General features: G+C 41.8%; 1 long non-coding RNA gene across 1 annotated transcript; it reads right to left on the bottom strand.

Annotated features, from left to right (window-relative positions):
* Window positions 1-5907: 5907 nt before the first annotated feature.
* On the bottom strand, window positions 5908-7875 carry LOC106532065 (uncharacterized). Its single transcript, XR_001312018.1, has 2 exons — window positions 6940-7875; window positions 5908-6787 (listed from the first exon to the last, which is right to left on the bottom strand). It is a non-coding gene; the product is annotated as an uncharacterized LOC106532065 (long non-coding RNA).
* Between the last annotated feature and the right edge of the window lie 53 nt (window positions 7876-7928).

Genomic DNA, 7928 nt, shown 5'->3' with positions numbered 1-7928 from the left:
ACCCGTGTGTGTGTGTGTGTGTTGCACCGCTCCGCTGTGTGACACAGCCTGAGAGATGGGAGGCGGGAGAGCGCGGCTACTGCTGCTGCTGCTCCTCTGTGGGAGCGTCAGCGAACTAACAGAACGGTAATCTTAAGTTTTGATCAGATTTTTTCTCATCCTATCAGGGAAAGTGGGGGGGACAGATCAGGGTCACTATAAATCTGGGGGGGACATGTCCCCCCCCCGTCCCCCGTACTAACTGCGCCCATGGGCTAATGCATACTTAAACCCGTCTTTGGCCTCTGGACTTGTAGGGCCAGCAAGATCTGTGTTTACAAGCTCCAATGCTTCTTTAGCTCTTATGTCAGGCTCCCGGTTTCTACTCTGCATAAACTTTCCTCGTACACATTTCACAATACAGTTTAGATTGATCAATTTTTCCTTTGATTTTCATTCCTTTGGTTACATTCTCTAACGTTAAAACATCATCACAATTACAGTGACCAAGGATCTCATGSCATGTTTGAATATCAAAACACCCACAACATTCATCATTATCACTCCTCTCACTCACAGTGAGTCTCTCATACTCTTTAATGTCAAACCTGGTACCATCCTTGTGGATCAGCTGGTTGTTTCCCTCCTTGAAGTGGACCTCAGCTCCGTTGGTGGTCGCAGCTTTGACAAAGATGTCTTGTGGGAATGTAGGGATGTAGAGCGCCCTCTGGDGTGTTGTTGTCACATGACGGCCCTCACTGTCCCGCAGGCAAACCACTGCGTCTCCTCTCTTCAGTGCCACGCCACTTGTTCTCTTTCCGTTAGCCAGCTCCATGAAATGTTTTTCCGGTAGGAAGGTGTCATCAAAGCTTCTGAACTTCAATATTGGTGATGATGTGGGATGTGGCGTCAGTGTCAACCATCAGACCTCCTTCTTTCAAACATTGTCCCACAGTGTCACTGATCTTGAAGGRGAAAGAATGACTGTCGTCATCAGCTGCGTGTTTCATATAGTCCCTCTTTTTCCGTCTGCAGTTTGAGTCTCTGTGGGTGGTGCTCCGACAGAATGTGCACCACTGTTTCTGCTGCTCTCTCTGCGGGTCACATTCATTGGCTTTATGCCTAATCTGACCGCAGGTGTAACATTTTATTTTTACAATGTCTTTTCTCCTTCTTATGACTGAATCATCAGTTTTCATCACAGTGTCATCATTACGGCAGGTATTAAACTTTTCAGTGCTCTRGTAGCTTCTCAGCTTAGTTTTGAAATCACTGAAGGTTATCTTGTCATCACCCTGTGTTATATGAATGGCAAATGGCTTGAATGATTCCGGCAACCCTTTCAGAATCATTGCGATCAGCAGCCCATCACTTAATGTCTCTCCTGCATTTCTCAGAGCAGTAATGCCAGTCTCTGCACGAATAATAAAGTCTGTAACACTCTCATGATCTGCCTTCTGTAGCATCGTTACCTCAGTATACAAACTTATCACTCAAGGTTTTCCTTTACCTGCATCATGGTCCCTCAGTATTTTCAGGGCTTTTCTGCCATCATCTGGCGCATCTCTCATTATGAGGGAAAGACTCTTGTCATCAAGAAACTGAATTAATTCAGCATATGCTTCCTCATTTTTTGAAGCAGCGTTTTCATCCTCATCATCATCAGCTGTATTCAATATGGTGTCCTTCAGACCTAGCAGCTGCAGATGGCCCAAAATCTTTGTCTCCCACAGCTCATAGTTCTTCTCATCTCCATCGTATAACAACCGTTGCCAGCGATTTCCAAAATCTTTCCTGGGGCCATAACCTGTTGAAGCTGCCATTATTAAAGAAAGGACAACTGATGACTCGGCAACTCTTGACAGAGGAACATYACAAACTTTTCTTTTGTGTGAACCGGCAGCAGCGCACACCCAACATGAGACTACGTGCCGTAAGTGACGCCACCCCTTTCTTTTATTGACAAATGCTCAGGTCAATTTACAATCACAGGTGTGAGAGCACAGCTTATCAATAACAAAATTTAATACTGTCGCGGCAAGAATGGTCAGAAACACGGCGAGAGTGTTTAACGAGACAAATAGTCTGCCGGGTATGATTATAAAGTCATTTATTGATGGGCAGACATGAAACAGAGAACAATCACGAAGTCTGTAAGATGTGGGCCCGGCTGTCATATGCCGGGCAAACAAAGTTATACTGTCAGCTATCATTATGTGATAATGAACAACCAATCAGGAACCGCCTCGTTCTGGTACATGAAGTAGGTCAGCTTGATGATGACGTCCAGACGATATCATGAGATATGAACAATGGACAGTGTCAAGGTGATATATAATAAGTATTCCACCACAGTGATGAAGATGAAACATGGCTAGACATTTCAGCAAGACAATGACCCCAAACACAAAGCCAAGGAATCTCGCAATTGCTTTCAGAGAAAGAAACTAAAGCNTTTTAAATAGGTGTTAATTTTGAAGATGCTTGTAGAAGCTGTCTGTAACTGAGCCTTGGTGTTTCCCAGCTGGTGGATTGATGCAGGTGTATGTTAAATGTTTTCCATGAGATGGCGGTAGAGTTGAANATACAAAAATACAAAAAAAAAAGAAGAAAAAAATGGACAGCGAAAATAGAGCATTTAATCCAGGACGGACAAAGTCATTTTTCTTTATACTTGCCACTGGAACTAAACCAGTGTGCCTCACATGTTCAGAAATGCAACACTTATTAAAAATGACAATGTTTAATGCCATTATGTAACAAAGTATAAAAGTTTTAAACAAAGTTTTGAACAAATGCACCAAATCAACATGTACAGTTGTCCTGTATTTAGCTTCTTATTTTGACAGGTTCATTATACTTTTACTCAGTAAGAGAACATAAAACATCAGACTTTAGAATTTCATGTTCGTCTTTTTGTTACGTGACAATAAATATTGAAAAAGTATTTTAATTAGACTGAATTAATTACATTTTATATGCAAATCAATCTGTGCAGATGTTGATCCAACTACTAAGCTACTTAAATATATATAACTCTAAATAGTAGGACATTATAATCTTATGGACCTAGGTCTTAAGACATTTTCTCTGAATGGACCCATTTAAATGTTAACTGAATAACCCTGATATAGGCTATAAGTTCAAGCTTTCCTTTACTTTTCCTGTAACACAATTCCTGATTTAAAGTTCCCTTTAAATACCTTAGCACATGTTTAGCTGCTATCCAGTGTTGTTCTCTGGGTTTGGACAAATACTGTGAAGGTTTGCTGACAATCCAACACAAGTCTGGCCTTGTACAGGTCATTACATATATTAAACTGCCAACCATTTCACCATACTGTATTGTTTAGCATCAACAAGTTCACCTTCATTATCAAATTGTACGTTTTGTTAACATGGAGTCTGTCTTGCTTTACAATCAGACATACCAAATCTTTCCAGGATCTTAAATATAAATCTTGTTTGGTTCATTTTGATCTCTTTTCCTTGTCTATGCCTAAAAAAAGTTTTAAGTTTCCCAAGATCTTTCATCTTAAACCTTTTTGTTAACATTTACTTTACTTCAACAAGCACTTCTTTCCCATTAGTTGCAATAATTAAATCATCAACCCAACAGTTTGTTTGCTGTAGACACAATGATCTGCTTCATTCTGAATGAADCCATTTTCACAAAGACAATCATTTAACATTTTGTTCCAGTTCCTTCCAGACTGCTTYAATCCATATAATGATTTATTCAACCTGCACACAAACCTTTCTCCTGTGTCTGACTTCATTTCAAAACCTTCAGGTTGCTTGACGTAAACTTCACAGTCTATAGGTGCATGCAGATATGCYGTTTTTACATCCATCTGATGCACTTCCAAGTCATCTTGCGTTGCAAGCTGCATTAATGTGCGTACAGAAGTCATATTTGCAGTTGGAGAAAAGGTTTTTTTATAATCCACTCCAGCCAACTGACTATAACTCTTCGCAACATATCTTCTTTTATAAGTCTCTGTTTTAGCTGCATTTTCTTTAATAGCATAAACCCATCTGCCCCCCACTGTAGATTTACCTTCAGGCAGAGTAGTTAATGTAAATGCAGAGTTTTCTTCTAATGRTTTTATTTCTTCCTGYAKAGCTTTTGCCCAYATTTCAGACTTGGATGAAGTGATGGCCTCCTTGAATGTTTGTGGAACATTATTTATCACTCTGTAACAGTAATCAACATCTATAGTTAGTTCTTCATCTTCCACTTTACACTCATAATCCTGCAAGCACTTAGGACATCTTCTCTCCTTCTGAGGATAATGTGGACTCTGACTTTCTCCAACCTGGATGTTGATTTCTGTTCCTGAGGCTTCAGTCTCTGTTTCAGGTTTCACTTCAGGACTTTGTTCAGTAACTGTTTCTCTTGATATGGAGAACATCACTCTCTTCCCATATGAATCATCTTCAACAAAGATCCTGTCTGTTTGGGTTGAATGTTCAACTACAGTCTTTGTAACAAACTTAACTAGCCTATGTCCTGATGCATCTCAGTAATCCAGGTAAAAAATCAAAAGAAAAAAATTGTATAGGTCCTCTGGACGGGTTCTTCTCTAATGAAACGTTTCGTCTCTCCTCCAAGAGACTTCTTCAGTCTGAGAGTTTCAGGCAAAATTCAGGCTTTTAAGCCCTGCCTCCATGTGACTGATACTCACATCACATGGCTATCGTTGACACCTAATTAACACCTATTGTTAACAGGGGGTGGAGTGATACTGCCAATGGCAGCGCTGTAGGAGGGGGACAGCTGAAAACGGAGGCCTCCACCTCTGTTTAATGATGGACAGTCTTTCTTCACAAAAATGGGTTCTTTTACTCCTCTCTCAAACCAACGTTTCTCTCTATCAAGAATGAGAACATCCTCATCTCTGAAAGAGTGACCGCTGGCCTGTAAATGAGTGAAAACTGCAGAGTTCTGGCCATTAGATGTAGCTCGTCTGTGTTGGGACATTCTTTTGAACAGTGGTTGCTTTGTTTCCCCGATGTATAACTGGTCGCAGTCCTCCTGGCACTTAACAGCATATACAACATTGCTCTGTTTGTGCCGGGGCACCGGATCTTTGGGGTGAACCAGCCTCTGGTTAACCCCTCCTACAGTGCTGCTATTGCCAGTATCACTCCACCCCCTGTTAACAATAGGTGTTAATTAGGTGTCAACGATAGCCATGTGATGTGAGTATCAGTCACATGAAGGCAGGTGCTTAAAAGCCTGAATTTTGCCTGAAACTCCCAGACTGAAGAAGTCTCTTGGAGGAGAGACGAAACGTTTCATTAGAGAAGAACCCGTCCAGAAGACCTATACAATTTTTTTCTTTTAACGAGCCTATGTTTCAGCACTTTTCCAGTTTCAGGATAATAAAGCAAATATGCTGGACTGTTTCAATCATACCCAACAAAAATACCTTTATCACTTCTAGAATCCAACTTTTTCTTATCATGTTTTTTACGCATGACAAACCAATCCAAATAGTTTCATTCTTGACAGGTCAGGTTTTCTTCCTGTTAGCATAAAGTACGGGGTTTGTCCCACACATTTGTTGAAGCACCTGTTTCTAAAAACAGCTGCTGTCGTCACTGCATAAGTCCACAACTTCTTTGGCAGGTCACTCTCTAGCAACATACATCTTKCCATTTCAAATAATGTCCTCCAGCTCCTCTCGGCTGTACCATTTTGACGGGGTGAGTAAGGTGCTGAGGTTTCATGTTTTATGGCATTTTTGCTAAGCAATGATTGAAACTCTAGATGTAAACTCCAGTGTTTCCCCCCACCATTATACAGGCGGGGCGTCCCCCCGCCAAGACCAATTTCCTAGGGGAAACACTGAACTCTTCCATTATCTGACCTTAAGCATTTAATTTTCCCATTAGGGGATACATCAGCAATGAATTTTTCAGTGGCTTTAACAGTGTCATTTTTAGTTGTCAGGAAATAAACAAACATTGTGCCTGAATAGTCATCTGTAAAGGCTGATGCATACTTAAACCCGTCTTTGGCCTCTGGACTTATAGGGCCAGCAAGATCTGTGTGTACAAGCTCCAATGCTTCTTTAGCTCTTATATCAGGCTCCCGGTTTCTACTCTGAATAAACTTTCCTCGTACACATGTTTCACAATACAGTTTAGATTTATCAGTTTTACCTTTGATGTTCATTCCTTTGGTTACATTCTCTAACTTTAAAACATCATAATTACAGTGACCAAGGATCTCATGCCATGTTTGAAAATCAAAACACCCATAACAACACTCATCCTCATCACTCATCTCACTTACAGTGTTCAGACAGTACAGTCTCTCATACTTTTTAATGTCAAACCTGGTACTGTCCTTGTGGTTGATTCCCTCCTTGAAGTGGACGTTGGCTCCGCTGGTGATCGCAGCTTTGACAGAGAAGATGTCTTGTGGGAATGTAGGGATGTAGAGTGTCGTCACATGACGGCCCTCAATGTCCCGCAGGCAGACCACTGCGTCTCCTCTCTTCAGTGCCACGCCACTTGTTCACTTTCCGTCAGACAGCTCCATGAAATGCTTTTCCAGTAGGAAGGTGTCATCAAAGCTTCTGAACTTCTCAATACTGGTGATGATGTGGGATGTGGCGCCTGTGTCGACCATCGGACCTCTTTCTTTCAAACATTGTCCAACATTGTCGCTTATCTTGAAGGCTAAAGAATGACTGTCATCATCAGCCGTGTGTTTCACATAGTCCCTCTTTTTCCGTCTGCAGTTTGAGTCTCTGTGGGTGCTGCTCCCAATAAAACTACATTTACAGCAACTCACCTGTTAACGTGAACAAACATGATCCAGCACCTTACTACACAGAAGGCTAAAACAAAGTCCAGATGAAGCCCACATAAAACCACCAGTAAATTAATACTACTAAATAAAGGATCATTATAAACATGTGTAAAACAAGTTAGCAGCTAACATACCTGTGATGCAGTGATCGCTTCAGGCGGTGTTATGTGGAGCCGTGTTCACGTGCCCTGCGCTCCAGACAGTGGACAGCGATTCGCTCCGCCTTCGAAACCACGTGACTGAAAAACAGCTGCGACATGACTGTCACACATAAATTCTCCACCTTACCCTGTCGATTGTGGCAGCCTCTTCTGTAGCACAACACGTAAGACACGCATGTTCGTGTTACTAACGGAGTAGGTTCGAACCCTGGTATTACCAAGTTCGCTAGTAGTTAGCTATCAGCTATATACTAGCTACATAGCTAACAGCAATAGCTTCAACCTGCTTAACGACCAGGTTCTTCACTCGGATCACAATCTGAGGCCAACAGGTAAGTATTTTAAAATAAATAAAATTATTACATTTCCTTTTTTTACTCAAATGCATTTTGCTGCTCAGCTTTACAAGCCTCAAATCAATTGTTCTGGCTAATTTACCATTTAGCACCATTTACACAGTAGCTACTGAACAAACAAATAGAGGATATATAATTTTGAATATAATTGCTATGAGTAATCCATCCATTACAATCCCCCTTGTTCCCAATCAGGGTCAAGGGTGAGGCTGAAGCCTCTCAGGTCTCCAGACCATTACAGGGACAGACAGAAACACCACTCAACTCCAAAGGGTTTCAAAACTGGGAGTACACATTTAATCGTCGCCGACTGTCGCGTTGCTGTGGGGGCCATCGTCGCCGACTGTCGCGTTGCTGTGGGGGCCATCGTCGCCGACTGTCGCGTTGCTGTGGGGGCCATCGTCGCCGACTGTCGCGTTGCTGTGGGGGCCATCGTCGCCGACTGTCGCGTTGCTGTGGGGGCCATCGTCATACGGTTTCACCACTTCATTGGTTTCCACGTTCAAAACCAGGTTCACTAAATTATGGTAAAATCAGTTTTAGCTCTTCATGAAATAGTTACATCTACATTAGGTTCTCTAATTTTCAAACAATTGCTCTAATTTT

The sequence above is a fragment of the Austrofundulus limnaeus genome, unplaced genomic scaffold (genome assembly GCF_001266775.1).
Source record: "Austrofundulus limnaeus strain Quisiro unplaced genomic scaffold, Austrofundulus_limnaeus-1.0 Scaffold715, whole genome shotgun sequence".
NCBI lineage: Eukaryota > Metazoa > Chordata > Actinopteri > Cyprinodontiformes > Rivulidae > Austrofundulus > Austrofundulus limnaeus.
Note: the sequence above shows the minus strand (reverse complement) of the source record. Positions and strands in the feature narration are given on the sequence as shown.